The sequence below is a fragment of the Pholis gunnellus genome, assembly GCF_910591455.1.
Source record: "Pholis gunnellus genome assembly, chromosome: 21".
NCBI classification, from domain to species: Eukaryota; Metazoa; Chordata; class Actinopteri; order Perciformes; family Pholidae; genus Pholis; species Pholis gunnellus.
The window spans coordinates 5,522,799-5,536,669 of NC_136548.1; positions in this window are offsets into that span (position 1 = coordinate 5,522,799).

Here is a 13,871-nt window from a genome sequence, read left to right on the forward strand (position 1 = left end):
TTTTCCCCCCCACTAAGCCCTGCAGTTTTATTTTCAATTCCATGAATCAGTTCAAAGTGTTCTCTGTAGCATTCATTTAAAGTGGCAGCCACATATAAAACCATTAAAGAAGTGACACACGCACTAAACCTACTGTAATTACGCAATGTGTTTTTTTTTTATGAAGTAAAGAGAGGAAATCAGAAAAGTAGATGTAAAGCTTCAGGTTTCAAACAATGCACTGAATTTGTCACTCTGAGAGTTTCGCGGAGGGCTGGCTGTGCAGCTGTTAGAAGATACCGGAAACAAGTAATTAAAGGTGTTAAGTTGTGTTTCACACCTTACGAATTTGGTTCTGCTTTGTAACATTGAAAACCATTCGCAGCAGGTGCAGTTGTGCTGTGAGTATTGAAGAAGAGATAAAATGGTCACAGAGTTACGGACATTAACGATGGAACATGCACATGCATGAACCATTCACTACTTTGACAGCTGGCATCCATTTATGGTTACAAAATGTAGTTACACTTATGCTGCAAGTCTGATGCATCAAGTCATCAAACAGTAACCTCAACCACCACATATACGTGCGCACAACATATAAAAAGTAGTCAACCATCTTTGACTTTTCTGATCAATGAGTAGTAGTTACTAATGCATTGATAGGGACATGATCCCTCACTGGCTTCCCACCCACGAGCAAGTTTAGAGATACAGCTCTCGAGAACTGGCCCTGGGTCTCTGCAGTCAACCCTGACTCCTAAAAGTCACGTTCGCGTACAAAACGCAACCCAAGAGAAACGTATTTTCTCCCGGTTTATGTGTTTCAGTGTTAAACACGTGGTTTAGCGTTGTGAATTGAACCAAAACAAACGCGCAACAAAGCTAGTCGTTGAGGTTTAGTAAAAGATCTTAGGTCAGCTTGAAATATCTATTTTTGTTACGTAACTGAAGTTGCGTACATAATGTAGAGCGCAGCGTTTAAAATGGGTCTATGGTGACTCCTGGGTGTAAGTCCTGTGTTTGTTTGACTCATCCATCCACCCTGACCTATGCGGACCTCCGCAGACTTTGCTTCAAACCGTATTTGTGACATGACGAAGAAAATAAATGTAATGCCCGGGGGGGAAATACATTTCCCTCTAAATGTAATTGACAATGCAGTTCCGTTGTTCCTGGGAACATCACTTTATAGCCACCAGGCTGCTGCAGTAACTCTATTCTAAAACCCAACGCGTCAAGTAGCCAGGAGCTCCTCCACCGTGGCATTACAGGCAGAGTAGCTGACGTAGTTTAAACAGAGAGGGAGTCCACACAGGGCCGGCGGGATTGGAGGTGGGTGGGTCAAACAAACACTGGACTTCTGTCCTGGAGACGGCTGTTTGTTTCGCGAGCGAAATTGACAGTAAACATTTCGATTTTGTCACGTCAATTGTTAGTCACACGGTAGTCACGTGCGTCGTCAATTTAACATCAACCATGCTCTTTTCTCATAGCTAACGAGGTGTTTTTGTTGCCTAAAACTAACTCATTTAATACTTAACTTTATTTTGAAGAGAAGGTATGCATGTAACAAGCGTGTATTGACACGCTGAGCCACTGACACGTGCAGAACTTGCCAAGGAAGTTCTAAAAAGTCTTTCTCCAATACACTGAAGAATAAGTAAACAATCGCGATTTGAACACTTAACCTCTGAAATGGGATGATACTAACAGATCATTATTCTGAGCAAATAAAAAAAACCTCTGAATTACTCTCAAAATAGAGCGGCCAAGAGCGACTAGCTACCATGTGAGTTGCAACAACGATCTGGCTGGGAGGAGACCAGGTAGGATCCCCCCCCCCCACACACACACACACACACACACACGCACACAGGACAAGCAGGGGGCACGTGACACTTCTACTATCACAGGACAAATTATTAGATTATTACTACATCTGGTAACTTCATCGCACATATAGGCACTTGTGAGTCTGCAGGCCTCGGGCCTCTCTTCTTACCTGGAGACACAGAGGTGAAATCTGATTGGATAAAAGCTCAACTTAAAACAAGCTGTACTGGAAGCAGAGCAACTGAGGAGCACAGTAGCTGTTATGATACATGTAGTGTATTTAAGAAAGATTATTAAATTATAAAATAGCTATAACTTTGTGATTCTGTTTAGGCTAGCAGAGAAGGCCTTGCAGGCCCTGACGGCCCACCACTGTTAGATTATTACAACGTCTGGTAACTTCTACTATCACAGCAGAAGTTATTATATTATTACTACATCTGGTAACTTCTACTATCACAGGAGAAGTTATTCGATTATTACAACGTCTTCCTGTGCACCTGGCCAAGGTTCAGCAAGTGCGTCCTCATATACTGAGCCTTCATCAGTTGAACACTCCCCCTCAAGTGCGTCCTCATATACTGAGCCTTCATCAGTTGAACACTCCCCCTCAAGTGCGTCTTCATATACTGAGCCTTCATCAGTTGAACACTCCCCCTCAAGTGCGTCTTCATATACTGAGCCTTCATCAGTTGAACACTCATTTATTCCCCTGAGAGGGCTGACAGCACATCTGTCCATCACCACCTCCTCCTCTGTCTGTGATGTTTCTGGGCTATCCGTGGAGATTGTTTCCTGAACCCCCTTTCCACATCTGAAGATGGCTTCGCCCACAGACGAGAAGCACTTGGAGATGATGTTGCACTTTTTGGGTTGTGTCAGGTGATATTCGACACGGGAGGCAATGCAGTTCGCAAGTTCTCGTTCCTCTAATTCCATGGACAACTGCACCTTTCTTGAACCGCCCCACTTCTCACACAGGTCCTTGAAAATGGACTTGTCAAGTTTTTTTTTAATGTTTGAGGATCAAAATCGACATCCTGGACTTCGATCCACGTTCTTTCAAACAGACGCATAGTGATAGCCTCGGGGTCTGCAGTGCTCCAGTTCAGATGTGGTTTTTTTAATACCCGCGAAACCACTGCCTCCACCAATACCTGAACTGACCTATTCTTTAGTTCTTCCTGTGCTGTTGCACCTGGCCAAGGTTCAGCATGTGCGTCCACATATACTAAGCCAGTTTTTGAATATTCGTTATTGAACCAGAAGAACGGATGATACTTGGGGTACATTTTGTGTGAGAAGATCTTAAAGTTCATCTCTTTTATGAAAGACCACATGTTGATCAGTATCTCAGCGTACGTGTCAGCGTGTGACTGACTACAAGATGTCCTGCTTCTGATCGCTTCTGGGAAGATAATGTGCGTCATCTTATCTGGGAAGGGACAGAGGAGGTAATCCTGAACTGATTTTGTGATTTTTACATCTGACAATGTTTGGGCAATAATCACTCTCCTTCTGATCAATGTATGACATGATTTCAACAGATTTGCAATCTGAGATGTCCATTCCTGTTGGATATATCTTCTTATATCTCTTCTGATCCATCAGAATCAGCCAAACAAAGATTTGGGCAAGAGCCTCAACCTCCTGAGAGATTTCATTTTTTGACAGATCACGCTTAATGCCCGTCATCTTCTCAATCATCTCGAGCATTAAATCCTTGACTTCCTCAACGATAATGTCAATATATTCAACCTTCCATACCATGGATGCTGAGGTCAAAATCTTTCATGCCTTTCAATTTACTTGGCCTACCCGTGTTTTCCAGCCAGTACGTCATCATGTCCCTGAAAGTATGACATTTGCCTTTGAAATCTGAATACATTTGAATTTCTGATAGATTAGGCCGTTGGGAAATGATCTCCAGTTCGCGGTCCAGTGGGGATCTGTCCGGAGATTTAGTTTCTTTTGGCCCTTCAAAGCATTCATATGACTTTGGCCTAAAAAGGATTTCAGTCCTTTCTTCCAGCTCGCGATAGGTCTCGTAATGTTTGAGATCATATTCAAACTTAGATACTTGACCCTGGAGAGACTTAAAGTACTCACTCAGCATTTCAAGTTCTTCATTCACAGGATGAAGTTTTAAATGTGACTCAGAGCCTTCATCAGGAGTGATGTCCAGATTAATTACAGGCTCTTCAGCGATAAAGGAGACTGCACATCTGTCCATCAGCACCTCTGTCTGTGATCTTTCTAGTCTATCCATGGTTTTATTCTAATCTTCAATGCAGTAAAGATTTCACGTATCTGCTCTGTGAGTGTAACACTGAACGAATGAAACCTGTTCGAAAAGTTGTCTACTTGGCTGTAGGGTAGGTACAATAACGCGCCACTGTCTATCAAAGGCGTCACAGGGTCAAAGGCGATCACGTGACGTCACAAAGGCTCGAAACAGGACGCAAACTACGGACGCAGCTGATCGTTCTGTTTCGAGCCTTTGTGACGTCACATGGGCTGCAAATTCCTGCTTCACGAGGCTTGACAGGATTCTTCTTCGTGAGTCTTTTGCGGCTTCTTCTTCTTCTTCTTTTGATTTCCCGGTAGATTGGTTGCTGTGAGACACTATGCTGTCAAAATGTTGACATGCACTCCTCCTTTGTGGACTCAAAGACCTCTTCAGACAATTTAAGGCATCACCTTGTAACCTGTGTTGGGAATTTATCCCTATTCAAAAAAATAATTGTAAGTTGCTAGACCAAACCGAGACAAACTCCTTCATGAGTACTGTTTTTGATGGATTAAGTACTTCAGGTGCAGTTATCACAAAGTTTGAACGGTCCAGACCATCCAGGACACCAACACAACGTGAGCTTGATGGAGGAGAAGCATCAGAGTGATTTGAGGAAGTACAGATACAATTATGACTTGGCTCCATGTTGAGTCACAGCGATACCAAAAGCTTCTTCACATAATGCATGTGCTCTAACCTCTGCTGAAATACTGCAGATTAACTATACATCTTTAATGATGAAATCTATGGGCGGTTGGAGGAACGTATACAGAAAGACAAATACGCATAAACATATATAGGCATAAGCAAATAACATTCATATTGTGAATCAAATATTTTGTGTTAAAAGATATACAAGAAAAGAGAAAGGTTAGGTATACACACAGATACAGTTAATTTGTTTGCGTTGCATTTCATGTTCCAATATATTTGATGGGTGGACAACATGGCAGCCCACCCCCACAGACTGCCGGGCATAGCAACCAACAGGCATGTAGAAAAGACACGTCATATGTCTGCAGTTGATGTCATATGACGTGTCAGAATATGCCTATTTGAATATGCACATTACTGCTCAAACTAAATGATCAGGGTAAAAAATCTCAAAGAGGAAGGATCGTCATCATCTGCTCTGATGACTGGATCACACCACAAGCAGCTTCAGAAACCTGAACACCCAGAATAGACTCACTGCAGATGGGTAGTCAAATTCAGAAAAGGGAAAAAGGGAAGCCGGTTCATCTGAGTAAAAAGAACAAAAGAACAAAGAATGGCCAAATCATCACAAAATGAGTCATTTGACAACCTATGCAAAACCTCTCAAAAGCCATGACTCACGTCAACAAGGATCAATGTTGATAGTTTTTATTTACACCAAATGGTAAATTATAGGGAATGATCATTTATTGTTGTTGGTTTTGGAAACTCAAGAGCTCTAGTATGTAGGCTAACTCATGTTACCCACCGGAGGACACAAAGTGAGCTTCGGGTCTGAGAGTGCGAGCCACAAAACTATTTTGTGTTAAATCGTTTTTTTCTGGCATCATTTTATTTAGAACAAGAACGATAGTCAGACTCGTCTGTACATCACAATCAGTCCAGCAGTATTAGGATTGCACCAGTAGATGGAGACAGCCTATAGTATTTGAAAAGACAATCTGTTCGGCGCAGGATCAACAATTGAGACCAACCTAATCTCTGTGTACTTGCTTTGAAATAAGCTTTCGTGCACCATTTTCCACTTCTGAATACTAATTCTGCTGCTCTACGCAGGGAGGCAGAGCCTTGGCAAGAATCTAAATGTTCTGACTTTGGTAACGTGAAGATCAAGTGCGAAAGATAAAGGGCGTTGGGCTGAGACTAGTCCCAGGGAAAGCATTGACAAGTGCATGAACATGTTTGATCATAGGATGAGAGCCCACATGCTGTGCAACAATGTTTTCCACCCACGAGGGCGTCTTTGTTAGATCAATTAGACCGTGATGTCATACAGCTATTGAGTGAATTATAGCAGCTGGTCAAGACGCATCTATTTGTTCCTTGTCATGAATTTTGTCATTCTTCCTGCGGTGTAGAGATTCTGTTTTCACCAATAGCATTCAATATGTTACTGCAACAACTTCACCTGATCAAATTTATTTGCTCCAACTAAATCTGATTCGGATTTGAAAACCACATGAAAAGTCCACGATTTTACTTTGTCAGTTAAAACTAATAGTAATTAAATCAGCTATGATCACATTTTTTTTTTTTTAATTAACGGATCACATGACTACTTACGTATGTAAAAGTGGTCGCTCATAGTGATGAACCCATAGAGAATTATCCCCCAATTCTGCATTTCCACTCGGCTCTACAGAGTGTTTTAGCGTCCTTTGTCTTCTTTTGGGGGTTTTTTCGGAGCGAGATATTTCTCTCCAGAGTTAGTGAGGATCAAAACAGAGGAAAGAGCAGAGTCAATATCAACATTGATATTCATCGGGTCGCCACAAACTCCACATGAATGATAATGCTTTGTATCTGCCAGGCGGCAAGCTCCTGGTCTAAAAAGTGAAGCCAATGCTAAAGTGCCTTCAACCTGCATTCTTTCTAATTGCCATCAGGGGGCGACTCCTCTGGTTGTATAGAAGTCTATGAGAAAATGACTACTTCTCTCTTGATTTATTACCTCAGTAAACATTGAAAACATGAGTTTGTGGTCTCAATCTCTAGTTTCAAGTCTTCTTCAATACAGCATGATGTTCATTTAGTAAATGATGGTCCATTTAGACTAAAATAGATCATGAAGTAGGTTATGCTTTAGGGCGGGGCTACCTTGTGATTGACAAGTCCGAATTGTCCATGTTTTCGTCTCACAACATTAACATTCACAGTGTGTTTCCAGTTCATGAAAGTTAATCATAACATTTGGGTCGCCTATGAATGTCTCCTTTATCGTTCGGTTGTACTTAGCTCCACCCTCTCGTGACACTTCTGGTTGCAAAAAAACAAGATGGCGACAGCCCAAAATGCCAAACCTTAGGCTTCAGAACCAAAGTCCACAAACCAATGGGTGACCACTTCTTCTATATGGTATCTGAATGTGTAAATAGGCAGCTGTTTACTAACCCCTTAGATATATCAAGCTGATAATATGTCAGTGTTCACATCTACTTTGTGCCACTGCAAGTTTAATGAAGGGAATTAACGTCCATTATGTAAATAATGGACGCCCACACTGCTAAAATTACCAATAGTGGGATTAAAACGTGAGCTTTAACCAAATTATTTCTGTGTAAGGTTCAAGTGCTGCATGAATATCCATCACGAGAACTAAGCCTTGTAACGCCAGCCTTGTTGATGTTCATTTTTCAAATTGCGCTTTGGGTGTATGAAGACCTTTTAAAGAACAAATGTGATGGTCAAGCTGAAAAACATGACTTTGTCTTTGCTTGGAGGGGTTTCAGTTTAACATTTGTGCTTTCCCATCCTGTTAAGTACAATTACCTCATGCTGTACACGTCACGTGAGCTGTGCTGCATTCAGTTTTTCCACACAAAGATGCTCGTCTGGCCCACTTGCCCTAACTTGGGTCCATGTTGTTGAGCAACAGTTTTTCAGGAGTAGTTTGATGAGTCATTTTTCTCTCTAGTTATTGAATAGGTCATAAAAACAGAGGCTTGGTGACTGACCTGGGGCGACTGTGGCTCAGTGGTAGGCCAGGGCCGTCCTTCAATCAGAGGATCGGCGGTTAGATCCCCGGCTCCGCTATAGTCCATGTCACTTAACCCCAAATTGCTCCTGCAAGCTGTGCCTGCGGTGTATGAATGGGTCTGAACGAATAGATAGTCCTGATGGGCAGGTGGTGGCACCTTGTATGATAGCCCCTGTCATCGGTGTATGAATGGTTTTGAATTGATGAATGACATGTAGTATTAGAGCACGGTCCATTTACCATTCATAATAAATCTATTGTTGACCTTACTTAGTGAGCAAAGGGCAGCGTTCGCTGACATTTATTTCCATTGACATTCAAACCTGACTCTCCCGAAAGTCTTATTTTTCTGGCTAGAAGTAGACACATTTTCCACTTTGTGCATTTAATCCTCACTGCCGTCCTCTCACCTGCGGCAGCCGCCGCCACCGCCACGATGAGACACCCCCAAAGCACGACATTCATTACAGAATGCATTTCTTGTTCTCACAGTGGGACTGAATCCTCAGCAGGGCAGATTGGCACAGCGTTCGCTTCGTGAGTCATATTGGAGGCGACTCAGGTGGGAGAGAAAATGAGAGGTGACATGAGGCATTGTTGCGAGTAGGCTCACTCGTGTGTGGAAGGTATTGGATTGAACGTTCTACTTCTACAATGTCAGGGGAATGTCTAAACAAGTTCACATTAAACCAAAGAAAACATGTATTTGATGTGATTTTGTCACTCAGGTTTTGGGAGATTATTTAGATGTTTACTTGACATGACGCATGATGAAAGTACTCAAAGACATCTACGTTCTAGCAGAATTGTGGTGTCAACCTCTCATATTTGTGGCCATTCTGATTCTGGGTTATAATATCTTTGTGTTTCCGTTGAACAGACTAAAAGTCTTTCAAAGAAATCCAATTTTATTTCGATCATTTCAAATGTTTGTCTCTTGCGTGCGTCAGAAAATACTCTCAGAAAAAAAGCCCCCTGCATTAGCTGTTAAAGCTAGCTGCTGTTTACATGTGAAGCCGTGGGTTGAAGTGTAAAGCTATCATAACACATAGCCAGAATGTAGACAGTTATGAGAACAACGTTTCTCTTTAAACAAGCTGTGACTGTTAGAGTTAGGTACAGTGGTGGTTTGAGTAAATTGCTCGGGTCCGCCTGCTAACATGTTTACGTGGCTGCTAATTTTTTGCAGATTCATATTTGCTTATTCAAGACATTCTCGCTCCGGACTCGTCAAATACTGACACTTGTGCAGTGGCCCCCACGCTTCAAACTATGAGGCTCCACATACCTCTAGCATCAGTTTTGGACACGTCATTAGTTAGTTTGGGCGTTAGTTTCCACTTCGTGTCTTTTCAAAATAAACTGCTGTGTTCACTGTAAACGTAGAGTTTACTCTGCTTTTAGGTTTACTCGCTCAACAAAACCGCTTAGATTCGGGCCACGAAAGAAATCGGTGAAGTTTGGGTTAAAATAAGAAATGTGTGGATTATTGCAATTCACGCTGTGGAAACCATGAAATGTCTGTGCCAAATGTCGTGACAAGCAATCTATTGACATGGTTCAGTCTGGACCAAAGTGGTGTGGGAACAGACCGACGTTGCCATTTTTAGAGATGTGCTGCTGACATAGCTGACAAAAGGGACTACTTTTGGACAAGGTTGTGTAACTGTTGTTTAAACAGCATGTATGTTACCATGTTTCAGTTCTTAACTATAGTAAATATTGATATGCAGTTATATGCAGCTATTAGACTACACAACCTTTGATTTGCTATTCAGCAACTCAATGCTTACAATATGAGTTAACAGTATTTAATTGCAGTAAAAGTAAATATGTGAACAGTCAAGAGACTTTTTCTTATCATAACTTTTGTGATATGAAATGGGAAGAACCTTCCTAAACAGGACTACTTGACTCCCAGGCGGCAAAGTAAAGCCAATGGGAAAGTGCCTTAAACATGCATTCTCTCTGATGAGTTCTGCTCATGAGAGTTAATTGTAACGATTTGCTCGCTGAGAATTGTCTTATTCAAAGTTCAAAAACGTCACAGTGACAGCATCCCTTTTTATACATATGTTCTATCTCTCAACCTCAGCGCAAAACGACCCTCAACACACATGTCCTCTCGCTACCCTTTTCACCCTTTTGGTTTCCTTTATTTGTGGCCTTTTTCTTTTTTTTTTGGTAAACTCATGTGTGGTCTCCCCTCTTTGTGCAACCTCGAGCTATGTTGTTACAGAATAATTGATGAGATTTAACCGTTCTTGTGTTTGGGAGTTCACAGCCCCTTGAGAAATGCTGGAATTCACAAAATCCCCTTGAGTACCATCTGTATACAACATAGTGTATTCTGCGCGATGTGTTCAGGGATCAAGGAAACATTTGGACTTCCTCCAAGGATCGCATTCCTGGGGGAAATACACAGTGAAAAAGACGTTCAAGTTGCACATCATACACATTACTCACAAATGCTACACATGCGCACCCATTGACACACAAACACACAGGTTTGACCATGGGAGCAGAAACTTGCCTGCATTTTAATTGCAGAGACAAGGACATTGGCCTGTCCATTACAATCAATGATCACATTATATTCTATGCAACAGTCACAAATAAACATCTGCTTCTGACATTATATCACACAAACATAAGCTATATAAGCTGGGGAAATATAGAACGAAAGATGATATACTCTGTTATGTTTTAGTTACCAACATGTCTGTACAGTACAAAGGCCTTTGGTTGTTTGGCTTTTGGGAGAAACCGGTCAAAATGTTGTTTTGCTGTCTATTGATTAAAGTTCCAAGGCACATAGATAAAAGTCACTGCACAGGAAAGTACATATCCTTGGCTGTACACTGTCAGAAACAAGCTTGTAAGTTACGACCAGCTTGGCTAAAATGTGGCTTAGTTAATTAAGATTATGTGACATATGTATTTTTGAAAACCCATACATAATTGTATTTCTTTGACCAAATAGAATGACTCATTTGCAGCTAATCACAACAACAAAAAGTCTAAAAAGTTGCATCCGTCGTTGCTAAAGCTGAACCCAAACTCAAGTACGTCTTTGTACCTTTTTTTCTGAGAGTATATCTTGCAAAGAAAAAGGTGCCCCCCCCCAGTAAGTGTGTAACACTGGTTTTGGTTAGTGAGAGGATACAGAAGGTGGGATACGCAGCCCTCCCCATGCACAAACAAGCAGAGGATACCACAAAAATAGTTAACATTGAACGGTGCATCCTCAGGAGTGCACGTTCTAGCCCTTCGCAAATGAACTTGTGTTTCCGAAAAAAAGAAACAAGAGCGCAAGAAGGCAGAGGTTTCCCCATTCCTCCGCTTCTTCCTCTCTTCTGTACACTATACAGTGGCAGGAACCAGACAATCCAGACAAATGCCACATTTGGCGCTGAATTGTGCCCACAGACAAAGAGCCATGAACCCTTTTTTTTTTTCAGAATACGACTTAATTTCAGAGAGATAATTAGGTCTTGATTTCACAAAATGACAAAGGAAGCAGCGACTACGGGCCCCGCCTCATTGCCTCGGCTGTCCTTTTAGCGCTACATTTACACTGTTTTTGGCACAAACCGCCTTATCAACATCTACTAAAAATCAGAATGGTCCATTAAGTCCATTAAGTATGCCCAAGTGGCCAGCGGCAATGGCAGGCATGGTTTGTTTCCTTCAGCGTGGTTCAGTTCATTTCAGCTCGTTGAGTTTGGGTGGGTGTAAAACGTGTGTCAGCTCATATTATTCTTCACCAGCCGTGCAAGCGAGAGAAAGAGAGAGAGAGAGAGAGAGAGAGAGAGAGAGAGAGACACAGCATAGGACAGAGCAAAAGTAATTATCTGTGGATGATTTGAGAATAGTCATTGCACTTCAGGCTTGAAGGCGCTTATAGTTGCAGACAAATAAAAGCTACACAGAAAGATATCGTGTATATAGTTTCTGCTTGTGGGTTTCACCCTTAAAGCCTTTGGTATTGTGATGTGACACATTATTACGCACAATCCACTGGGTCAGTATGACTCCTTGATGCAGTTACTCATAAAAGGCTGCGAGGAGCTATGGATGGCTGGGAGAGTGACTTTTGTCTTTGTATAAATTACTTGGAATTGTACCTACACGCATGCCACAAATGTCTGTGAGCGTGTGTCCCTATTGTGACCGGTGAGTGAAGATGGGATTGACCCTGCTAGCAGTGACGTCACGGAGAGAATGCCACGACAGATTATTTTCTGCAGTAGCCTCCCGGGACAAGCCCTGCGCTCCTCATTTCTTTCGATAGCCCTGATTGATGGCTTCTAAATTGACCGATACACTGGGATGAAGTGAATCTGACCCCGCAGCACATGGTGGATGACCTTTTTGCTATATAGGCGTTTGCAGTTGTTTGACAACTCTCCTGGCAACAAGATGTGGCTCCATCATGGAGGTCCGTTGGAAAAGTCACTGTGCACAAACAGCCTGAGAGCTAAAAACGGAAATGGATACAAAGCTCATTCAGTCAACGTTAACGGAGTGATAAGGTTTCCAAATTCAGGTTATTGTGACATGGTCTGTTGTTGTAGCTCCTTTTGGCTCAGGAAACACATTTTCACCATGTCCACTGTCTTTGTTCAGCCTATTAGCATGCTAACATTTCCTAATTAGCACTTTTAACACAACGTGCATGCTGAGGCTGATGGGAATATCAAGAGTTTTGCATGTCTTTGGTCTTAAAGTGCTGAACAATTCTGAGCCGATTATGGTTCAGTTAAGGGATCACTAAAAGTTATTTACAGTTCATCCTCTGGGGATCATGAATGTCTGTACTAGTTTAATTGACAATAGTTGTTGAGATATTTCTATCGGGACCAAAGTGAACTTGCCTGACTGACATAGCCACGCCGCTAGCATGGCTAAAAGACAACAACATGGTCACCTTTAGGATGTTCCACTGATTGATTGATAATTCCGCTCATCAATCTGGCATCCTAACAGCAATTAATTAGAAAGAGCACAGGGATATAGGCTACTGGAGATGTACGCACAATTAACGATGCCTGCTTATTGTTTTCACTATAAATCCAGTGTAATGAATGTCACAGAGAGACGCGAGATACATCGAGTAAAGGTCACCCGACAGGTTAATAGTAAGCTTTTTTTGTGGAATTTGGTATGAGCATACACTTACATACTTACATACACAATAAGTGCCCTTGGTTTTACTGTGTGATTAGCCTGACTATGAGGAATAGGTTGACACTAATTATTTGCTTGAGTTAGTACAGTATATGTAAAAGTACCACGGGTGTGGCGTTTGAAAGACGTCTGCATTTAACAGACTGGGAGGGGGTGATAAAAGATGCTATCCAGGTGCATTTTGGGAAATATAGGACCCATTGTCTTTGGAGCTTGACCCTGCCTGCTGCTTCGATTTTGACCACTTTTTAAAATCTATAACAATTAACGGACCGTATGTTTGGTCTAATGATGCGAATGGAGTTATTTGTTTTCATGTGTTGTGTTCTCAGTTGATACTTTACACGTTTATCTCCTTCTCTCTCTCTCCCTCTTTGACTATATGACACATATTTCTTCCTGAAATTTAGGCCATTTTTTTTTTCAAGCACCGGCGGACTGAACCAAGTGAAGCTGAGTGCAGTAACCACATTTCAACATGTATTCAAAACACAGCACTTTACAAGTAGAAATGGGCTCCTTACTATGGCACCGCTGGCATAGGGAGCAATTACTGTTAAGACCAGGACACAGTGAAGTACAAAGTACATATGATGGCTTTCACAAACATAGTTTGATGCATCACAATAATACAGAATTTTTTCACAACAGGAAATCCCGTAGAAATCTTAATTGGAGTCGTCCATGTCAGGATCTTTCCCCCCAGGAGAACCATTTTATAGGCTATATACAAAGTTAAGCTGTTTTAAAAGGGAGAAAGGTCAGAGCGGCCGCCAAGATGTTTTCCCATCCTTCCACCTCAATCAATAATCCAGGATGTTCAATTCAAGAGTTTACGGATCAATGCAGCTCCTCCCGCGGAGATGCCAGCAAGAGGGA